Source organism: Canis aureus, chromosome 1 (assembly GCF_053574225.1).
Source record: "Canis aureus isolate CA01 chromosome 1, VMU_Caureus_v.1.0, whole genome shotgun sequence".
NCBI lineage: Eukaryota > Metazoa > Chordata > Mammalia > Carnivora > Canidae > Canis > Canis aureus.
Genome location: NC_135611.1, coordinates 112,254,357 through 112,277,057, shown reverse-complemented (window position 1 = coordinate 112,277,057; position 22,701 = coordinate 112,254,357).

Here is a 22,701-nt window from a genome sequence, read left to right as displayed (position 1 = left end):
AATGAAGGGGCATATAAGTTTCTGAAATAATAAGCATTCAGAACCATGGCTGGTAAATGCCACCTACAGCAAACAAAACCAAGAACAAAAACAAAACCAAGTAAGATGTTTCCCTCAGGACCATGGCTTTCTGAGGGCACTGAGGACAGTCACAGGAGAATTCCCTGAGTGAATGGAAGAATGACACAATTTTCTAAAATCTGGCCTGTGGATTACTTTGGTACTTTAAAAATTATGTGTATCCTATGCCAAAGAACTTCCAGCAACACAGGCAAATTTCTCAGGCAGCCAACTCAAGTGTGCAAACCTTCTAATAATATATTTACATAAATATACATAATATAAAAGTATTTTAATACTTTTGTTCATAACAACCCCTCATCTGACCCAGTGGTAGGTAGAAACTTAACCAGTGTGAATAAACTCAGCCACTCCGGGGCCTTCTTTTCCACTTTCCTCACCCAGGGCTTGGCTGCAGGACTGGTGGGAAGGAAGTAAGTGTCTAGGTACTTAGAACTGATGCCTGGTACTTGGCTTCCATTCCTGCTGGCGTCCACTGGGAACCTCCCACCCTGTCTGGTCACTGATGGTCATCTAACGTGGACCCTCTTAGCTCTGCCATCCTCTCTCAGCTACTTCAGGGCCTCTTCCAACAGCTTTCAAGTCCACTGCAGTGCTTCAGGGCTCTGGGGGTGTAGAGGCATCCCAGATAGCTGATGAAATTCCAAGAACTGGAGAAAAGATCATTGCACAGAGAACTGCTTCCTCCCTAGGTACTAGGAAAGAGATGGGGCCTAGCCCCTGGGATTTATCATCCACCTTACATGGACCCCTATTACACATTCTTCTCAAATCTATTATTTTTTGCAACAACCATGCCATAAGGCTTTCATTCTTGGACCGAAACTTGAAAATTCCAGGTCTACCAAATCAAAAGTTGGGCTTTCAGAATTATTGTCTGCCTCAGTTTACATAAGCCTACTTTGAAACTTCAAGGCCGAACATTAAGATATTTCTGGTTCTTTGCATGTCTATGGTAATGTCCCTACTAACTGAGGGACAAGGAGCAAGGGAAGTGGTAGGGCAGCCTGGGTGGCTCAGTGGTTTAGCGCCACCTTCAGCCAGGGCCTGATCCTGGAGACCCAGGATCGAGTCCCACGTCGGGCTCCCTGCATGGAGCCTGCTTCTCCCTCTGCCTGTGTCTCTGCCTCTGTCTCTCTGTGTGTGTGTGTGTGTGTGTGTGTGTGTGTGTGTGTGTGTGTCTCATTAATAAATAAATAAAATCTTTTAAAAAAAGAATTGGAGAGAAAGGAGACAACAGTAACAATGAAATATAACCCTGCTATACACCTATTCATTCACTGGTCTGGATTTAGCCTCTGTCCTCACACATAATGCTCTCTTCAGGGCTCTGGCTCATGTACTTCTCCCCTTGAAATTCCATCTCCCCTTCCAACCTGCCAGCCAGGAAAGTCTCGCTAGACATCTCCCTATCAATTCTAGCAGATGTGACTTCTCTGACATCCACTATTCTCCCTCCACAGAGCCCCAGCACACTGACTCACCTTACTTCATTACTTTTCTGCTTCCCACACAAAGTATCTTCTCTCTTGAGAAGGTAACAGCACTTCAGGCACAGGCCTTGTTTCCAACAGCTTAGCAACAGTACCCATAAGATGTGGCCAGCAAACTGATGCTATGGTTTCTTCCAGAACTGCCTGCTGAAGTGAACCAAATTTCCATTAAACACATACACACTCCTCTCCAAAAACTAAACTGACCACCACAAACTGTAGCCAATTACCTCAAGCTTGATGCTAATATGGAGGGGAAAAAAGCAGTGGGTCCTATAGGATAGAGAAGAAGAGAGGCAGAAGCTTAGGAAGGATGGACACTGAAAAAAAAGTAAGAATTTGAAGATTCCTCTCCCTATTTCCTTAATGGTGTTATAGTGGCCAGGTGAACACATCCAGGTTTGGGGCAGTGATGTCAGAGTGGGAGGTCAGTTTTGATCAGAAGCTAGGAAACTAGTTGTTTAGGTTGTTTTATTATTATTTAATGTTAATTAAAGTAATAATTTATTGGGCACTAAATCTGTTTCTTCCTCTATAGGCAGAACTTTAGGGATACAATTTGTATAGTACCACTATATATTTCTGGTGAAGGGTTGGAAGCAACTTAGATATCCATGACTAAGAGAATGGATAAGCAAAATGGCATACATATTCTTTGGATGTGCAACCTTATTAAACTACAGCACTATGTTTAAAGAAAAAAAAAAAAGTAAGAAGGGCAGCCCGGGGTGGTTCAGCGGTTTAGTGCTGCCTTCAGCCCAGGGCCTGATCCTAGAGACCCAGGATCAAGTCCCACGTCGGGCTCCTTGCATGGAGCCCGCTTCTCCCTCTGCCTGTGTCTCTGCCTCTGTCTCTCTCTCTCTGTCTCATGAATAAATAAATAAAAACTTTAAAAAAAAAGGTAAGAAAATTCTTTTGCAACAAAATTACTTGTATAAGTTAATACCACAAACAAAATACAAAAGTTCATTCACCCAAAACTCCCTCATTCTATTCCTTTGTGACCCCATCATCCCCTCATTCCAGTCCTGGACAACCAGGACTGGATCTGTTCTCCATCACTATACATTTGCCTTTTTGAAAATGGCATAGAAATGGAACCACATAGTATGAAACCTTTGAGACCAGCTACTTTCACTCACTATTCATGCCTCTGAGATTCATCCATTTTTTTTAAAGACTTTATTAGTCTTTATTCATGAGAGACACAGAGAGAGGCAGAGACACAGGCAGAGAGGGAGAAGCAGGCTCCATGCAGGGAGCCTGAGGCGGGACTCAATCCCGGGTCCCTAGGATCACACCCTGAGCCAAAGACAGGCGCTAAACTGCTGAGCCACCCAGGCTACCGGATTCATCCATATTGTGTGTGTAATTGAGAGTTTTTCCTTTTTAGTGACAAATATCACCCCATTGTATGTATGGACATACTCCAGTTTATCCATTAATCCACTGAAGATGTTTGGGTTGTTTTTAGTTTGGGGCAGCAATGAATTAAACTGCTATAAACATTTGTGTATAGATTTTTTGATAAACATAGAATTTTATCTCCATGATAAATACTTAGAAGTGGGATTGCTGGGTCATAAGACAAGAGTTTGTTTAACTTTACAAGAAATGGAGAAACTGTTTTCCAGAGTGCTTGTATATATTTTTTATTATCATCAGCAATGTATGAGAATCCTAGTTTCATAGTTTCCAGAATATAGATATTGTATATATGTTATTAGATTCATATTCATTTTATTTTTTGGAACTATTATAAATAGTACTCCTACAATTTCAGTTTTCAATTTTTCATTGGTAGTATACAGAATAAATGCAATTGATTTTTGCATGTTGATCTATATCCTACAACCTTGCTAAATTCATTTATTAGTTCTAGCAGCTTTATTTTTTTTTTTTGTAGATTCCATGGAATTTTTTCAGATTCCATGGAACTTTGCTAGACAATCATGTCATTTGCAAATAGGGACAGTTTTATTTTTTTTCCTTTCCAATATGTAGGCCTTTTATTTCTTTTCCTTTCCTGATTGCACTGGTTAGAATTTCTAGTATGATGAATAAAAGTAGCGAGAGAAACATTTTGCTTTGTTCCCAATTTTGGAAGTTTCTTTAAGAATTGAACATACACTTATCATAAGATTCAGCCTTTTCTTTCCAAAGTACTACCACTTCTCCCCTCAAAGAAAACCCCAAAAGTGTATGTCTATACAAAGATTTTTTTAAGACTTTATTTATTTATTCATGAGAGACACAGAGAGAGAGGCAGAGACACAGGCAGAGGGAGAAGCAGGCCCCTTGCAGGGAGCCTGATGTGGGACACAATTCCAGAACTCCAGGATCCACACCCTGAGCCGAAGGCAGACGCTCCACCACTGAGCCACCCAGGCATCCCCTATACAAAGATTTTTTTTTTTAAAGGGTATCAAGTTGATCATGAATTGGGAGATGATATTTTTATTTATTTATTATTTATTTATTTATTTATTTATTTATTTATTTATTTATTTATTATAGTCACAGAGAGAAAAAGAGGCAGAGACACAGGCAGAGGGAGAAGCAGGCTCCATGCACCGGGAGCCCGATGTGGGATTCGATCCCAGGTCTCCAGGATCACGCCCTGGGCCAAAGGCAGGCACCAAACCGCTGTGCCACCCAGGGATCCCACAAAGATTTTTATACAAATGTTAATAACAGCCTTATTTTTAAGAGCCCCAAACTGACAACTCAAATGCCCATCAACAGTGAAAAAATAATTATAATATATCTTTATAATGGAATACTACTCAGTGAAGAAAAAGGAAAAGACCATTGATACATACGCAACGTCGATGAATCTCAAAATGATTATCCAGAATGAAAGAAGATAGGGAAGAAAGGGAGTATGTACTGTATGGTTCACATACAACTTTAGAGGATGAAAACTAAAGCTACAGTGACACAGCAGATCTGTGGTTATCTGGAATGGAACTGGGGAGGAATGGACAATAAAAGAGTATAAAAAACTTTTGGAGTGGTAGATATGTTTGTAGTCTTGACTTTGGTGATAGCAAAGCTTCTCAGGTATATATATATATATATATATATATATATGTGTGTGTATATATATACATATATTGATTTGTATATATATATCATATATATATGAAGGGACTTTTTATATTTAATTGTATATATATATATTAAATTGTATATATATCATATATTTGTGATTTTTGACATATATATATATATATATGTCAAAAATCACCAAGTTGCAGCCTTTAAATATATGCAGTGTGCTATATTTCAATCATACTTCAATAAAGCTGTAAAAAAAAGGACAAACAGTAATACTGTAATAGTTCAACTGTTTTTCAGTCCTACTCTAGGACTTGACAAGTTAGAGTAGACAAGGGTGCCTAGGTGGCTCAGTCAGTTAAGTGTTGCCTTCAGCTCAGGTCATAATTCCAGAGTCCTGGGAGGGAGCCCCACATTGGGCTCCCTGCTTGGCAGGGAGTCTGCTTCTTCCTCTGCCCCTCACCCCACTTGTGCTCTCTCTCGCTCACTTGCTCTCTCTCTCTCTCAAATAAATAAAATGTTTTTTAAAAAATTTAGAGTAGACAAGTTAAGAGTAGCGATGGAAGAGAGAATTATTATACCAAGAAAATTAACTCTGTGTTTGGTGGTCTTCCAGGTTCCAATCCATCTTGTTTGTTCCTACTGTCACCAGTAAATCAACTTGCTTCTTCTTGACACAGTAACATTTCCAGTCTGTGACAGATATTTTTCTCCACTTCTCTGCTCTCAGAGCCAGCATCTGCCTCAGGAAGCTACCAGTTTTGCTTATCACTTATGAAGGGTTCCCTTCTGTGGTAATCAGCAGGGCTTTCTTGTATCCATTTCTCCTTAACTTTCCATTGAATATGTGGAACACTTTGTAATATCTAGACATTTATTGATGTTATCCCAGAATTGAAGGTCTTCTATGTTCTCCCATATCCTAAACCAAAACCATAATCTCAGTATGTGTTTTTGGGCTAAGAAAGCAGAGTCTCTGGTCCTAATCAAATATCACTACCCTCCAACCCTCATTCAACCTCCATGCTTCAGAATCAGACCATCACATGCTGCTTTTCCTTGTTGTCAGCATCAACCAATCCCCTTCCAAAGTCCCTTCATCAGGGTGCCTGAATTAAGCATCTACCTTTGGCTCAGGTCATTATCCTGGGGTCCTGGGATCAAGCCCCGTATCGGGTTCCCCACTCAGTGGAAAGGCTGCTTCTCCCTCTGCCACCCACTTGTGCTTGCTCTCTCTCTCTCAAATAAATAAATAAAATCCTTTTTTAAAAGTCCCTTCATCAAAAAAATAAATAAATAAGAATAAAAAATAAAAAGTCCCTTCATCAATTTATAATTTCACACTTGTCCACTGCTTTCCTCTCCACTCTTTCTGTTACTATCCAGTACCTGGGTCACCATCCCTTAAAATGGCTTTTTCTTTCTGTCCTCCTCCTCATTGTCACAATGCCATTGTAAATATTGCACCAACCTTGAAATCACAATTAAATCCTTCTCACATTGGGGCACCTGGCTGGCTCAGTGGCTGAATGTCTGCCTTTGGCTCAGGACATGATCCAGGGTCTTGGGATCAAGTCCTGCATCAGGCTCCCTGCACCTGCTTCTCCCTCTGCCTATGTCTCTGCCTCTCTCTCTCATGAAATAAAATCTTTAAAAAATAAATGCCTCTCATATTTAATAGCTATAACATAAAGGAAGAGGGTAAATGAACCTATATGGTGATAAAATTTCTACATTCCATTTAAAGAGGCAAAATTTTTATTCTAAAGAGATTGTGAAAGGTTAAATATGGATATTATACTCCCTTAAGCAACCATTAGGAAAATCACAGAAGACCAATTATTAAAGATCAACTATTATAAGAGACCAGCAAGTTAATGTAAGAGACCAATTAATAAAAGATCAGTAATCAGAATAGATTAAAAACATGAACCAAGTATATACTGTCTACAAGAAACTCACAGAAAATACAATGATACAGGTAGGATAGAAGCAAAGGGATACACTTCCACTTCTACCTCAAATGGAGTAACAGACACTGGATTTATCCTCCTATATAAAATAACAAAAAAAAAATCAGAGAAAATACATGAAATAATCATCTTCAAGTAATCTTCAAGGACAGTGATCCTTGAGAGGTGGGAAAGGAAACAAGGCCAACCCCATTGATTACACCAACTTTCTATCTTGAGAGAGTTTTCAGGCCATGATAGAGAGAACTCGATGCCTAGCATACTGTCTGAGCTGAGGATAATCCAGACCTCAGAATCTGAGAAAATCAAGGCAGCTAGAGATGGTTGAACAGAATATCATAGAGGACAGAAGAGCAGAGAGAGAGAATTGCAGAGGGCCCTCCTTGATCATGCAGCTAAGTGCTGATCATCACATGTGTGTGAGGAACCTACCAGGACTAGGGTAAAAACAACCTGAAGGGGTTAGACATAAGTCCTGGCACTCACATAGGGCATGGAATAATGACTGTTCCCATCAGCCAGAACTGAAATATTCATAACTCATAGGCCACTGGACTCAGGAAGGTCTTGACTCAGGAGTGGAAATAATCAGCCCCAGGCAAGCACTGTTCCAGACTTGCCTAACAAGTCATAAAAGCAAGACCCAAAAGCATTGCACTGTTTCAGAGTAGCTAAACTGAATTCTAGAACAAGACTCAAGAAGACTTCTAGATAGACAAAAATATTCAGCACCAAACAAGGTAAAACTCACAATGTCCATGCTACTATTCGTTATAAGAAAGCTGGAATGGTGGGCAGCCCTGGTGGCTCAACAGTTTAGCACCTGCCTTTGGCCCAGGGCGTGGTCCTGGAGTCCCGGGATCGAGTCCCACGTCGGGCTCCCGGCATGGAGCCTGCTTCTCCCTCCTCCTGTGTCTCTGCCTCTCTCTCTCTCTCTCTCTCTCTATCATAAATAAATAAATAAATAAATAAATAAATAAATAAATAAATAAATCTATCTTTAATTGTTCCAACACTAATTGTTGAAAAGATCACCTTTTCTCTAAACTTATTTGCATCTTTGTCAAAAAGCAGTTATCCAAATACATGTCTTTTAAAAATCAATGTAAATACATTAATTTAAAATTTATTTATTGCTGGGTGCATCAGTGGCTGAGTTTGTTAAGCATCTGACTTTGGCTCAGGTCATCATCTCAGGATCCTGGGATCAAGCCTCACATTGGGCTCCCCACTTGTTGGGGAGTCTGCCCTCAAGCAGACTCCCCAACTGCTTGTGCTCTCTCTCTCTCGTCTCAGATAAATAAATAAATCTTTTAAAAAACATTTAAAATAAAATAAAAATTTATTGCTAAAAACTGCTAATCATCATCTGAGCTTTCAGCAAGTTGCAATTACTGATCACAGAACCGCATGACAAATATAATAATAATGAAAAAGTCTGAAATACTGTGAGAATTACCAAAATGTGACAAAGAGACAGGAAGTAAGCAAATGCTGTTGGAAGTATGACACTGATAAACCTGCTTGATGCAAGGTTGTCACAAACCTTCAATCTGTTAAAAAAAAATGCTGCATTTATGAAGTGCAGTAAACCAAAGCACAATAAAGCAAAGTATGCCATAATTTATGTTTTCTTGCCATATTGAACCTTTTATTAATAATAACATCATCCTTTGTCTCTTGTAAACTTCTGATTTAATGTCTACTTTGTCTGATGTTAATATAGCCATCCTCACTCTCTCTTGGTTATTATTTGTATGGAGTACCCCTTTTTATGCTTTCATTTCTAACCTGCTGTGACTTTGGATCTCAAGTAAATCTCTTATAGATAGCATATAATTGGATCAAATGTTTTTACCCATTCTACCAATCTCTATCTTTTGCTTGGAGAGTTTAAGCATTTACATTTAAAGTAATTACTGATAAAAAAAAAAATAAATAAAGTAATTACTGATAAGGAGGGACATATTTCTGTCACTGTGCTATTTTCTACATACATTATACTTTTTTACTCTCATTTCCTGAATTACCATCCTTTCTTTTGCATTCAGCTGATATTTTTGTAGTGAAATGTTTGAATTTCTTTCTCATTTCCTTCTGTAGATATTCTATAGCTATTTTCTTTATGGTTACCATGGGGAATACATTTAACATACTATTAACACTCTGATTTAAATTTATACCAGCTTAATTTCAATAACATACAAAAGCTTGGTTCCTTTACAGCTCCATCCCCACCCTTTTAGGTTGTTGATATCACAAAATTACATCATTATTCATTGTGTGCCCCCCAAAATAAACTAATAATTTCTTAAATAAATTAATCTCTTAAATTAGGTAGAATCAAGATTTGGAATTACAAACCAAAGTTACAGTAATACTAACTTTTACATTAATAACTGTTTTTAATGTATTATTAATCTCTTAAATCATGTAGAAAGTAAAATGTGCAGTTATAAACTACTGTTACAATAACAATAGCTTTCATAATTGCTCATATATAATGGGGAACCTGGGTGGCTCAGTCAGTTAAGTGACTGACTCTTGATTTTGGCTCAGGTCATGATCTCATGGTCATGAGACTGAGCCCCGCATCAGGCTTCCTGACCAGCACTGAGTCTGTTTGTCCCTCTCCCCGACCTCTGCCACTACCCCTGCTCATGTATGCTCTCTATCTTTTTTTAAAGATAAGTAAATAAAATCTTAAAAAAAGACAATAATTGCTCATGTGTTTACCTTTATTGAGATCTTTATTTCTTCATATGATTTTGAGTTACTGTCTAGCGTCCTTTCATTTCACCTTGTAAAACTCCCTCAAGCATTTCTTGTATAGCAAGTCTGGTGGTGACAAACCCCCTCAGCTTTTGTTTATCTGGGAATGTCTTAATTTCTCCCTCATTTCTGAAGAATAGATTTTCTGGATATAGGATTCTTGGTAGACAGTTTCTTTATTTTAACACCTTGAATATATTGGCCCTCTGTCTTCTGGTCTCCAAAGTTTCTGATGAGAATATGCTGGTAATCTAATTGAGGATCCTTTGTATGTGATGATTTGCTTCTCTTGCTGCTGTCAGATTTTCTCTTTGTCTTTAGTTTCAGAAAGTTTGGTTTTAATGTGTCTTAGTGTGGCTCTCCTTCAGTCCACTTAGAGTTTGTTGAGCTTCTTGGATATTTATATGCATGTCTTCCATCAAATTTGGGAAGTTTTCAGCCACAACTTGGAAAAAAACAAATGTCCATCAATATTTCTCCAAATATTCTCACTGCTCCTTTTTCTGTCTCTCCTTCTTTTGGGATTCCCATAACATGAGTATAAATTCACTTGATGGTATCCCACAGGTCTCTTAGGTTCTGTTTGCTTTTCTTCAACCTTTATTTTCCCTGTCTCAGACTTGAAATTTTCCATTGTCCTACACTCAAGTTCACTGATTCTTTCTCCTGCCTGCTCAAATCTGTCTTTAAATCCCTCTACTGAATTTTTCATTTCAGTTATTGTACTTTTCAGCTACAGAATTTCTTTTTGGCTTCTTTTCAGGGTTTTCTATCTCTTTGTCGATATTTCCATTTTGCCCACACACTGTGTTCTTGACTTCCTTCACATCTTCCTTTAATTCCTTGAGCATCTTTAAGATAGTTATTTTAAAGTCTTTGTTTAACATATCTGCATTAGGTCTTTTTTTGAAGACAGTTTCTGTTGATTTATTTTTCTTCTTTTTTTAAAGATTTTATTTATTTATTCATGAAAGACACAGAGAGAGAGGGAGAGAGGCAGAGACACAGGCAGAGGGAGAAGCAGGCTCCATGCAGGGAGCCCAACATGGGCCTCAATCTCGGGTCTCCAGGATCACACCCTGGGCTGAAGGTGGTGCTAAACCACTGAGCTACTCAGGCTGCCCAAGATTTTATTAATTTATTCATGAGACACACACACACACACACACACACACACACACACACACACACAGAGGCAGAGACATAGGCAGAGGGATAAGCAGGCTCCATGCAGGGAGCCCAATGTGGGCCTTGATCCCCGGTCTCCAGGATCACGCCCTGGGCTGAAGGCAGCACTAAACCGCTGAGCCACCCAGGCTGCCGTTATTTTTTTCTTCTTTGAGTGCTACATTTTCCTGTTTCTTGGTACATTTTGTGATTTTTTTTTTGTTCGATACTGGACATTTGAATCTAATAAATGGTAACTCTGGACATCAGATTCTCCCCTTTCCTAAAGTTCATTGTTATTATTGTGGGTTTTTTAAGATTTATTTATTTATTCATGAGAGACACAGAGTGAGAGAGGCAGAGACATAGGCAGAGAGAGAAGCAGGCTCCCCAGGGAGCCCAATGTGAGACTCAATCTCAGATCCCAGGATCACACCCTGAGCCAAAGGTAGATGCTCAACCACTAAGCCACCCAATCATCCCTGTTATTATTGTTTTTATTTTTTATACATTTTATTGTTGTAGACCGTCTCTGTGCTGAGGATCAGCCTGAGGTATATACTTAAGGTCATCTTCTTTGTCTTTTGGTAGGCTCCACACCCAGTGTGGAGTCCCACATGGGGCTTGAACTCACAGTCCTGAGATCAAGACCTGAGCTGAGATCAAGAGTTGGACACTTAACTGACTGAGTCACCCAGGAGCCCAAATTTTAGGTCTTCTTAGAGATCTTTTCTTTCCTTGGGCATGCACAGCCCACTTTCTAATATTCTTCATATATGTAGTTTTTTTAATATCCTAGTCTTTAAAATCTACCTCCCAAAGAGGAAAAAGTAAAAGTGAAGGGAGGAGAAAAGGTGCCAGCCCTTCACATCTCCTGGAAGTCACTTCAGCTGGAGAGAAAGGGTCTTGCAACAAAAGGGGGAGGTGCAATAACTATGACTGATCACCTCTTTGCACCTCTGTGATCAGACGCAGCAATCAGAACACAGATCCCCAGTAGTTGGAGAACAGAGTCCTTATTGCCCACACTAGCTCCCACAGCTGCATGCAAGTTGCTCCAGGGACACATGTATGATATCCTGTCATGTGGCTGGGGGGGGTAGTGGATTGGTAGCTGCTACTATGCTAAAAAACAAAATTTACTACAATTTACCATCCAAGCCTTCCTCTGGAAATTGAAAGCCTTCAACAGACTCCAGAGTTCCACAATAGTTGTATCAGACAGATTATGCCGATGCAACAGTAGTCTAGACGGAGAGACAGATTCCTGATGCTTCCTATTCTTTCATCTTCCCACTGTTTATCATTTTTTAAAGCTTAGATCAACAGTTCTAACTACCAAGTGAAAGGGAATTCATGGGGCAAAGGAACATGTTAAATGACACCACATGTATACAATCAGCACAACACAAACTGTGGGAACTCTGTAAGACAATGACCTGGCTTTGTCAAAAATTATGTTTAGAGAAAAAAAGAGAGAGAGAGAAAGAGAGAGAGAGAGAGAAGCTATAACTTAAAAGAGACTTAAACACATAAAACCAAGTGCAATGTGTGGACCTCACTTGGAGCTTGACTTGAAAACCAGGAAAAATATTTTTATGAGACAGGAAAGGAACTCTATTAATTGACTGGCTATTGGGACATCTGGGTGGCTCAGCCATTAAGCATCTGCCTTTGGCTCAGGGTGTGATCTTGGAGTCCTGGAATCGAGTCCCACATCAGGCTGCCTGCATGGAGCCTGCTTCTCCCTCTGCCTATGTCTCTGCCCCCCCATTTTAATGAATAAATAAAATCTCTTTAAAAATTGGCTATTTAACTGTTAAGTATTTGAAATTCTATTTAACATAGGAACTGAAACCATGTGTTTCAACATGACAATGGTTTGTTGCAAGAAAATCTTGCCTAGAAACAAAAATCTGTAAAAGCTCACGTACCAGGCAACATGTTGCTTATCGAGTCTGTTTCAAGACCCTCATTTTGTTGTGTTCACCAGTCCTAAACTATGTGTCACAATCCTTGCCTAATCCTGGCTGATTTCTTGGTATGAAGAGCCTGCTTCAAATAGCCTTGCTTAATTTTCCCTTTTGTGGCACCACTGAGATTCTGGTGGTCTTTGTGAGAGAGTCAACTGTTAACAGGTATAATAATTTTTATGTCATGTTTATTAAGGAAAGAGGAGATTTATCTCCTAGAAGAAATATACTGAAGGATTTACATATTTTTAAGATTTTATTTATTTATTTATGAAAGAGAGCATGAGCAGGGAGGAGAGGAAGAGAGAGAGGGAGTAACAGATTCCTCACTGAGCAGGGAGCCCCACATGGGTCCACCCTGAGATCATGACTTGAGCCAAAGGCAAGTCATGAGCTACCCAGGTGCCCTCTGAGGATTTACATATTAATGCAAGTAAGACTGCGATTTGCTTCAATATAGTATGGGACAGAGAATGCCTGGGTGGCTCAGTGGTTGAGCGTCTGCCTTTGGCTCAGGTCATTTTCCCAGGTCCTGGGATCGAGTCCTGTGTCAGGCTCCCTGCAGGGAGCCTGCTTCTCTGTCTGCCTCTGTCTCTGTCTCACTCCGTGTCTCTCATGAATAAATAAAATCTTAAAAAAAAAACATAAAAATATTGCTGCATACAGCAACATAGTGGATTCTCACAACATAATGCTGAGTGAAAGAAGCCAGAGATAGAAGAGTACATAATTGTATGATTCCTTTGATATAAGTATGAGGAAGAGGCAAACCTAACTCGTGGTAAGAGAAATCAGGAAGTGGTTAGCTCTGGATGGTGTTACTAGAAGGGGCCCTAGGGAATCTTTTAGAACATTGGAATATTCTATATCTTGACCTAGGTGATTGTTACATATACATACATATATATATATATATATATATATATATATATAGGTTCATATATATGTGTGTGTAAGTTCACATATATATGTGTATATATATATGTGTATATAAATATATATAAATTCATTGAGCTGTACACTTAAGTTTTGTGCTCTAAGTTATATCCCAACAAGAAAGTTAAAATTTTTTAAATCCTTAAATAAAGTAGAATAAATGACTAATGTGTCAGTACTTCCAAGACCTGAAACACAGAATGCAGGGTGGGCCCAGGAGTGTACATGTGGAGAATGGGGCCAGGTTCTCAGTTTCCCTCTCGCCACTAGGTGGCTCTCTCCTCTCTCTCTCAAGTTTTCTCAGTCCTCTGGGAAAAACTCAGGAAATGGGCCAGGAAGAGGAGGATTGTGTGCTCTGGGATGGGACAGCCTAAGACCCTGAGTCAAAAACGCTATGTAATGAGCCGGCCTCACATAGAAGAGTGTGGCCTTTTTAAGGCAAAGACTTGAATCCCAGTTCTGCCATTTCCTCACGGTGTGACCTTGGGAATATTCCTGAACTTCTCTTTGCCTCAGTTTCCACATCTGTACAGTGGAAATAATAGTATATCCTTTGTGGTGGGGTTGGTGGTAATGATGCTGTTGCTGTGAGCATGAAAGGAGCTCACCCTCAGGAAACTCTCAGAACATCTGGGCACAGAAGAAGAACTCAATGTCATTATCTAAGTTACTAATAAAAGAGGAGATGTCAGTAACCAAAAGGGGAACACCTGGCATCTCACTTCTTCTGGATGCCAAGTAGGTTTTGGAAGCTGACTGAGCTGGGCATGAAAAGAGCCTGCTCTGGCTTCTATGTTCTTTTCTAGAACGTGATGACCTATTCACAGCGACCACAGCTAGTGCTGGCCCAGATCTTGGCCCAGAGGGTTTCGCCAGTCTTTCTGTGGCTTTCAGAGCTCTGTACCTCAATGAGGGAGACAGAATAATGGTACCCCCCAACTTCAAAGATTTCTACAGCCTCGTCCCCCAGACCTGTGAATATTACCTTCCACAGCAAAAGTGACCTTGCATGTATCGTTAAGTACCTTGAGATGGGGGCAGTTATCCTGGATTGCCAGGACAGATCCAAGGGAATCACCTGGATCCTTACAGGAGGGAGGCAGGAGGATCAGAGTCACAGAAGCAGAAATGAGAACCGAAGCAAAAGTCAGAGTAATGACCAAGGAGCCAAGGAATGCAGGCAGCCCCTGGATGCTGGAAACTCAAGGGGCAGATTCTTCCCTAGAGCCATCTGTAAGAACTGTAGGGGCCCACTGCAGGCCACCCCAAGTGCATCACTCTGGCATAAAGGCCTTTTTTTTTTTTTTGGCATGAAGGCATTTTGAGTTAAAAAGCAATCAAGGGGGTGGTCACCTGGGTGGCTCAGTGGTTGAGCATCTGCTTTTGGCTCAGGTCATGAGCATGGTCCTGGGATTGAGGCCTGAGGAGCCTGCTTCTCCCTCTGCCTATGTCTCTACCTCTCTCTGTGTGTCTCTCATGAATAAATAAATAAAATATTTATTAAAAAAAAAAAAAAAGAAAGCAACTGAGAAGCACCTGGGTGCCTCAGTTAGTTGAGCACCCAACTCTTGATTTCAGCTCAGGTCATGGTCTCAGGGTTGTGGGATGGAGCCCTGCGGGAGGCTCTCCAAGGACCAGAGAGGGCAAGGAGGCTCCCTGCTCTGAGGGGAGCCTGCTTCTCCCTCTGCCTCTGCCTGCCGCTCCACCTGCTTTTGCTCGCTTTCTCTCTCTCATTCTCTGTCAACTAAATAAATCTTTAAAAAGAGCACAGAGACTGCTTGAGAATCTCTTTCCCTCTTCTTCTGCCCCTCCCCCTGCTCGCACACATGCATGCACATTCTCAAATAAATAAATAAAATCTAAAAAAAAAAAAGGAATCAAAACGCAGCAGATTCAGGGAAAGCTCTGGAACCACCTCCCCAACTCAATGGACTTAAAAATAATTTAGGGGATCCCTGGGTGGCGCAGCGGTTTAGCACCTGCCTTTGGCCCAGGGCGCGATCCTGGAGACCCGGGATCGAATCCCATGTCGGGCTCCCGGTGCATGGAGCCTGCTTCTCCCTCTGCCTATGTCTCTGCCTCTCTCTCTCTCTCTCTGTGTGACTATCATAAAATAATAATAATAATAATAATTTAGATAGGAGACCTGGCCCAGGAAGAGAGCTATCACCATAGATAACTAACTACAGTATGATATGAACTATGTACGGTGCACAAGGAGGAACCTAGCAAGGCCACTTGGATCAAAGTGGGCACTCTTTGTCCCCTTGTTTCTGAGGGGTCCGGCAAACATTTGTTTTTCATCTTTGTGTAAACTGTATTCCTTTCCCCTGAATCCCAGCTGCCTACCTGCTTCTCCTTTGTCCAGAAGGACACACAGACCTCATTTTGCCCAAGTGTCTGGAATTTCTATGTCAGTGTGGATTCCCCGTATGTACACCTGTTAAATTCGAGTTCCTCCGGTGAACCTGTCTCATATCAATTTGATTCTTAGCTCAGCTAGAAGGACCTTGAAAGGGGGGAAATGTTTTTAAGATTCTATTTATTTATTCATGAGAGACACAGAGAGAGAGGCAGAGACATAGGCAGAGGGAGAAGCAGGCTCCCTGCAGGGAGCACAATGCAGGACTCGATCCCAAGATCCTGGGATCACGACCTGAGCCCAAGGCAGACGCTCAACCACTGAGCCACCCAAGCGTCCTGGGACAGGAATTCTTGTTCCCCAACAAAACATGGCCTTTGATGTTACCCTATAAGACCTATTTCACATTACTGACCTCCAGGGACTGTAAGGTTAGAAGCGTGTGTTGGTTTAAGCCGCTAAATGTGTGCTCACTTGTTACAGGAGGAGCTGGGATCTAATACATGCAATTCCACACAATGTCTGGGCAATGTGGTGGGGTCTGCAGCTGGGATATGATTTTGGAGCAGCGTTGTTGGGGCCTAGAGCCAACAGCCAAGAAAGAATTCTTGAGATGTCTTTGGTGCCAAAAGATGTTTTTTTTCAGCCCAGGGACAGGACCTGTGGGCTAAAAGAGCTGCTGTGTCAGGACTGTGAGGAGCAACTGATTATACACTCCGGAGTTGGGGGAGGTAAAGACAAAGGGACAGTCCAGAAGGACTTTCATAGGCTAAAGAAGAATCACAGAATCTCAGAAGCCTGCCTATTGTCAAACTAAGGTTGTTTTTCCCTCTGGCAAAACATTAACGTGAAGTCAGTTTGAGAGATTCCACCCCCGCTCCCCAGGGAGGAACATTATACTCCACTTGTCTCAAGTATTTGTCAACGGGCTGCAGGTTATCAGGACATTTAATTTTTTTTAAAGATTTTATTTATTTATTTATTCATGAGAGACACAGAGAGACAGAGAGGCAGAGATACAGTCAGAGGGAGAAGCAGGCCCCATGCAGGGAGGCCGATGCAGGACTCGATCCCAAGACCCTGGGATCACTACCTGAGCCAAAACAGACGCTCAACTGCTGAGCCACCCGAGTCCTTAGGACATTTAATTTTATCTGCATTTCCTTCTGCTTTTGTTTCTCACATCAGTTGTACATCCTAACTTCCATCATTGTTTAAACAGGACATGCAGGCGCCTGGGTGGCTCAGTTGGTTAAGCATCTGCCTTTGGCTCAGGTCATGATCTCAGGTCCTGGGATCGAGCCCCACTTCGGGCTCCCTGCTAAGTGAGGAGCTTGCTTCTCCCTCTCCCTCTGCCCCTACCCCCCACCCCTGCTTGTGCTTGTCCTTATTTGGACAGACAATCTCCTGGTTCAACATTCGCTAAGTACACACAACCACTTTAGCTGAACGTGTGCATTCCCTCAGACCCTGCACTGCCAGTTCTGGCTGCGTACACGGTGTGTCCACCGAAGGACCTCTATCTACAAGAATGTTCCCAGCAACACCACTTGTCATTGCCCAAAACTGGAGGTGACCCAAATGCCTGTCAGCAGCAGAACAGATAAATAAATACACTCATCACTTCCTACACAGCTCCCTGGGGCTCTGAATCTGCCCTTCTCTGTGCTCACAGCAGGGAGGAGGCCTGGAAGACTCTGACCGCCCCCCCCCCACCCACCCAGTAAGTGCGGTCTGTATTCAGGATGCCTGCGAGCACAGGGGGGTTGAAGCACTTTCCATGAGTCAACCGATCTCATCCTCACAGCAACACTAAAAGGCCAGTGCTTTTATTATCTGTTTTACAGATGGAGATACTGAGGCACAGGACATCTATATAAGATGCCAAGGCATGTTTCCTCTTGCAGAATGAGCATTTGAACTCAAGCAGTCTGCCTCTACTATGGGAGTAGGAGACGTGGACAGTCACACGTGGATGTAGCGAGGGAACGGCAAGCTTGTCCCCTCACAGCTGGGAAATATGAAACAAGAGGCCAGCTTTCCTCAAGACCCTGTCTGGAAGCGCTTCCTAACCCCTGGGCTGGCCTTCCCCGGAGATTGGCACCACAGGCTGAGGTGCCAGAGTGTGGGGCTGATCATGTCCTTTCCAGCTCCAAGCTGGGTGCCAGGACATTTGTTTCTGGTCTGATGAACAGAGCTGGGGAAGCCCTTAGGGACACAGTGAAGGGTGCGGCGGAGGAGGTGGGGGGCAGTTAGGATACTCAATATTCTTCAATATTGCAAAAGCCCAACACTTGAATCAGGCTCCAGGCCAGAATATCATCCCTGAGTGGCCAGAACGTGCTGGTTGTTCCCCTCTGTTCACAGACCAAGGACCAGAGAACTTGAGTACAGATTGGTCAAACACAGGGAAATTAAGGAACACTCCAAATGCATCATGAGGAATGATATACCTTCCAAAGGGGGAAGACTGGGTTTGGGTTTACCAGATCAGCTATAAAAGCTTCATGGTTATCACAGGCCTGGGCCTCTCAAAGGCTGGGAACCCTGAGGTTGGGGAGGCCACTCCAGGAGTCCAGGAACCAGGAACCACCCACACATGCAAAGCTGCTGTAACAGTGTCAGCTCCATTTTGCATACTACAGAGACAGGCTGGCCACAGACCCCTGTGCCAGGACAGCTGCCTCCAATCTGCTGGTGACAGCCCAGCCAGCCTCACTGCCCGGGGAAGTCCAAGAACTGTCTGGGTCCAATTATTTTTCCAAGCAGCAAAAGTTCTGGGAAACTGGCTGGTGCAAACCACTAAATTTCTCTCACTTGTAAACTGGAGACAGTCATCATTCTGGCTGTGACAATTAAGTGGTCTCCTCTTGTCACATGCAAGAATCAGGAAGGGATACAGGTCTGCGAGGCCTAAAGTTTACATAAGAACTAGCAGAGGGACGTCTGAGTGGCTCAGCGGTTGAGCATCGGCCTTTGGCTCAGGGCGTGATCCTGGAATCCCAGTATCAAGTCCCACATCAGGCTCCCTGCGTGAAGCCTACTTCTCCCTCAGTCTGTGTCTCTGCCTCTCTGTGTGTGTGTGTCTCTCATGAATAAATAAATAAAATCTTAAAAAAAAAAAAAGAACTAGGAGGAAAGATGTTGAAATTAACTCAAAAGATCTTGGGGTGGGGAGCTGCCTGGCTCAGTCATGGAGCATGCAACACTTGATCTCGGGGTTGTGGGTTTGAGCCCCATGTTAGGTATAGAGATGACTCAAAAAAAAAAAAAAAGAAAAAAAAAGGGGATCCCTGGGTGACTCAGCGGTTTAGCACCTGCCTTCGGCCCAGGGTGTGACCCTGGAGTCCTGGGATTGAGTCCCACGTTGGGTTCCCTGCATGGAGCCTGCTTCTCCCTCTGCCTGTGTCTCTGCCTCTATCTGTGTGTGTGTGTGTGTGTGTGTGTGTCTCTCATGAATAAACAAATAAAATCTTAAAAAAAAAAGATCTTGGGATGCATAAAACCCTTGACTGCACCTTTATTTACAAACCAATTCTTCACTGAGCTAAAGGCAAAAATTTAGAAAAACCTAGATTAATGATATTTGATAGATCCAAGTGAACTAATCTAGATTTAAAAACCCCAGTGCAAAAAAAAAATAAAATAAAATAAAAAAATAAAAAATAAAAACCCCACTGCAGGAGTCAGAAGAGCATGTGACTCTTGATCTCAGGGTTGTGAGTTTGAGCCCCGCGTTGGGTGCAGAGATGACTTAAAAAAACACAATCTTAAAAAAAATTTTTTTAATTAAAAAAAAAAACAGGCAATGCAGTGACTAATTACAATTAAATAATGTCAAGGCATTGGCTCATCAACCAGAAAACCTGGATGCTATCAAAGCTTCCTTCCAGCCTCCTGTAGACAACCACACCCAAATGAGATATGCCAACACAACAGCTTCTCTGCTGAGCCTCCTTCTCCTGCTGTTCCCTTTCACCACACAAATCCCATCCACTGTGACCCTGACAGTTCCCTTCAGAGAAGCCCAGCATGCATGGGAGCTCCCCAGGGTCCTCTCTCAAAGGGTCTCCCACCTCTCCTGCCCAGGAGCAGAACCCAAGAACTCGGAGCTGATGGGAACCATACAGATTGCACTGCTGGCCCCAGTCTTCACCCTGTAAGGCCGCAGTCACATGACTGGCATGGCCGTGAGACTTGCTTCCACCAACAGAATGAGGTGGAAGTAACAGTGCCAGTTTCAAGCCTGGGTCTCCTTTGAGGGGCCTCGCATGTTTCTACTTGTACCGCTGCACCTCCAGAGGATGAGCCCGGGCTAGCCTATTGGAAGATGACAGACACTTGGAGCAAAACCAAGCCTCCCAGCCACCCCAGGAGAGACCAAGCTCTCAGTAAACAACTGACCCCAGACAGACGAGCAAACACAGTCAAGCCCAGGAGACCCAACCAGCCAGCCCTGCTGAAACTACCCGCCTGGGAAGTCATGAGCTTAAATAAAAGCTACAGAGCATGGGGATGGCTTGTTACACAGCATTATTGTAGCAGAAGAGCCTGCTGAGGGAAACCTGCAGACCCCTGGTCTGGCCAAAATCTTGAAGCCAGGCCGCTTGGATGTGGGTCCCATTTCCACCATTTGCCAGCTGAGTTGACTTTAAGATTCATCTGCAGGGTTGCCTGGGTGGCTCAGTTGGTTAAGTGTCTGCCTTTGGCTCAGGTCATGATCCTGGGGTCCTGGAATCGAGCCCTGCATCAGGCTTTCTGCTCAGTGAGGAGTCTACTTCTCCCTCTCCCTCTGCCTGCCGCTCCACCTGCTTATGCTCACTCTCTCATTCTCTGTCAAATAAATAAGTAAAATCTTAAAAAAAAAAAAAAGATTCATCTGTAAAATGGGATGGTAGTGACTCTAACCCAACAGGACTACTTTATCACTCAGGAGCTGAATGTTTACGGTGTTCCTACTGCTCCTGTGAGAAGCAGGACACAATGCCCTCACAGAACTCAGGCTCAAGTGGTGCAAAGCAAATGCTTAAAAACCAAGCTGATTGGGGATCCCTGGGTGGCTCAGCGGTTTGGTGCCTGCCTTGGGCCCAGGGCGCAATCCTGGGGTCCCGGGATCGAGTCCCGTGTCGGGCTCCCGGCATGGAGCCTGCTTCTCCCTCTGCCTGTGTCTTTTCCTCTCTCTCTCTCTCTCTCTCTCTCTCTGTCTATCATAAATAAATAAATAAATAAATAAATAAATAAATAAATAAATAAATCTTTAAAAACCAAGGAGATCTCTGACAGAATGTCGGGTGGAGAGAATAGCTGTGAAGACCAGTAAGGCAGTGTGAAGGGATGGAGGACTGGGAGTGCAGAGAGGAGAGGCTGCTTTTGATAAGGTGGTCAGGGAAGTCCACTCAGAGGAGGTGACATGCCAGCAGACACAGAAAGAAGAGAGAGAGAGAGTTATAAAGGCTGGAGGGGGAGAGCCCTCCAGCACAGGGCACAGCCAGTGCAAAGGCCAGGAGGCAGGCTTGCCATCAGTGTGCATGAAGAATGGAAGAAGGCTTGAGTGAAGCAGGCAGGAAGCAGGGTGGCAGCATAGTGGTGTCCAAGCAGCAGGCAGCAATGGGATCATGAGGAACAAGGAGAGTGCACATTATCATTGTGATAATTAAATGAGTTAATATGTGGAACGCGCTCAGGACAGTGCCTGGGTCATGGTGAGCGTCCAGGAGGTGTCAGCTTTCACTTTACTGTTGGCACTTTTACCCACAAAATGCAGTGTTTCCCCATTCCAGGGCCCCAAGAGAAAAATCCCCAGGGGATGATTGCCCCTTCCTGGAACTAAGAAGAAAGAGGTGGGGGTGGGGGTGGGGGGGGTATCTTGACAAGGGAAACTCGCTTTTGACTCTAAGTTGGTATTTGAATTTCTACAGCAAGACTGGGTCCATGTATTACTTATGAGATTAAAAAAATAATGCCAAGAGTGCCTGGGTGGCTCAGTCAGTTAAGCGTCTGCCTTCAGTTCAGGCCATGATCTCAAGGTCCTGGAATCGAGTCCCCGGTAGGGAGCCTGCTTCTCCTTCTGCCTATGTCTCTGCCTCTCTCTCACTGCATCTCTTGTGAATAAATAAATAAAAATCTTTTAAGATTAAAAAAATAAAAAGAAAATCTGCTGGTTCCTAAGAGCCAAACTGGGTTACAGAACAAAATTCCAAGGCCAGGGACACCTGGGTGGCTCAGCGGTTTAGCGCCTGCCTTCGGCCCAGGGCGTGACCCTGGAGACCAGGATCAAGTCCCACATCAGGCTCCCTGTATGGAGCCTGCTTCTCCCTCTGCCTATGTCTCTGTCTCTCTCGTGAATAAATAAATACGATCTTTAAAACAAGACAAAACATGGGACACCTGGGTGGCTCAGCAGTTGAGCATCTGCCTTCGACCCAGGGCATGATCCTGGAGTCCCAGGATCGAGTCCCACACTGGGATCCCTGCATGGAGCCTGCTTCTCCCTCTGCCTGTGGCTCTGACTCTCTCTCTTTCTGTGTCTCTCATGAATAAATAAATAAAATCTTTAAAAAAAAATTCCAAGGCCAAGGTTTTTTCCCAAATGGGCCACGACCTATTTCCCCCCACAGCCTCATCTGCTGACTCCCTCCCACGCAAAGCGGCACCGTCTTCCCAAAACAAGGCGGGTTCTCTCGCGCCTTTGCTACTTATGGTTGAAGACTCTGCTCCAACGTCACCTCTTCCCGTAAGACCTGCTGGCACCTCCGCAGAGTCCACCGGAGAACGTCTCTGCAGAGCAGAATCTTGTTAAATGTGGTCCCTGCGCCAGCCAGAGACGCAAGCCAGGAGCGGACAGTGCTCCTCGCAGCCGCCAGAGGGCGCTCTAAAAACGCCAA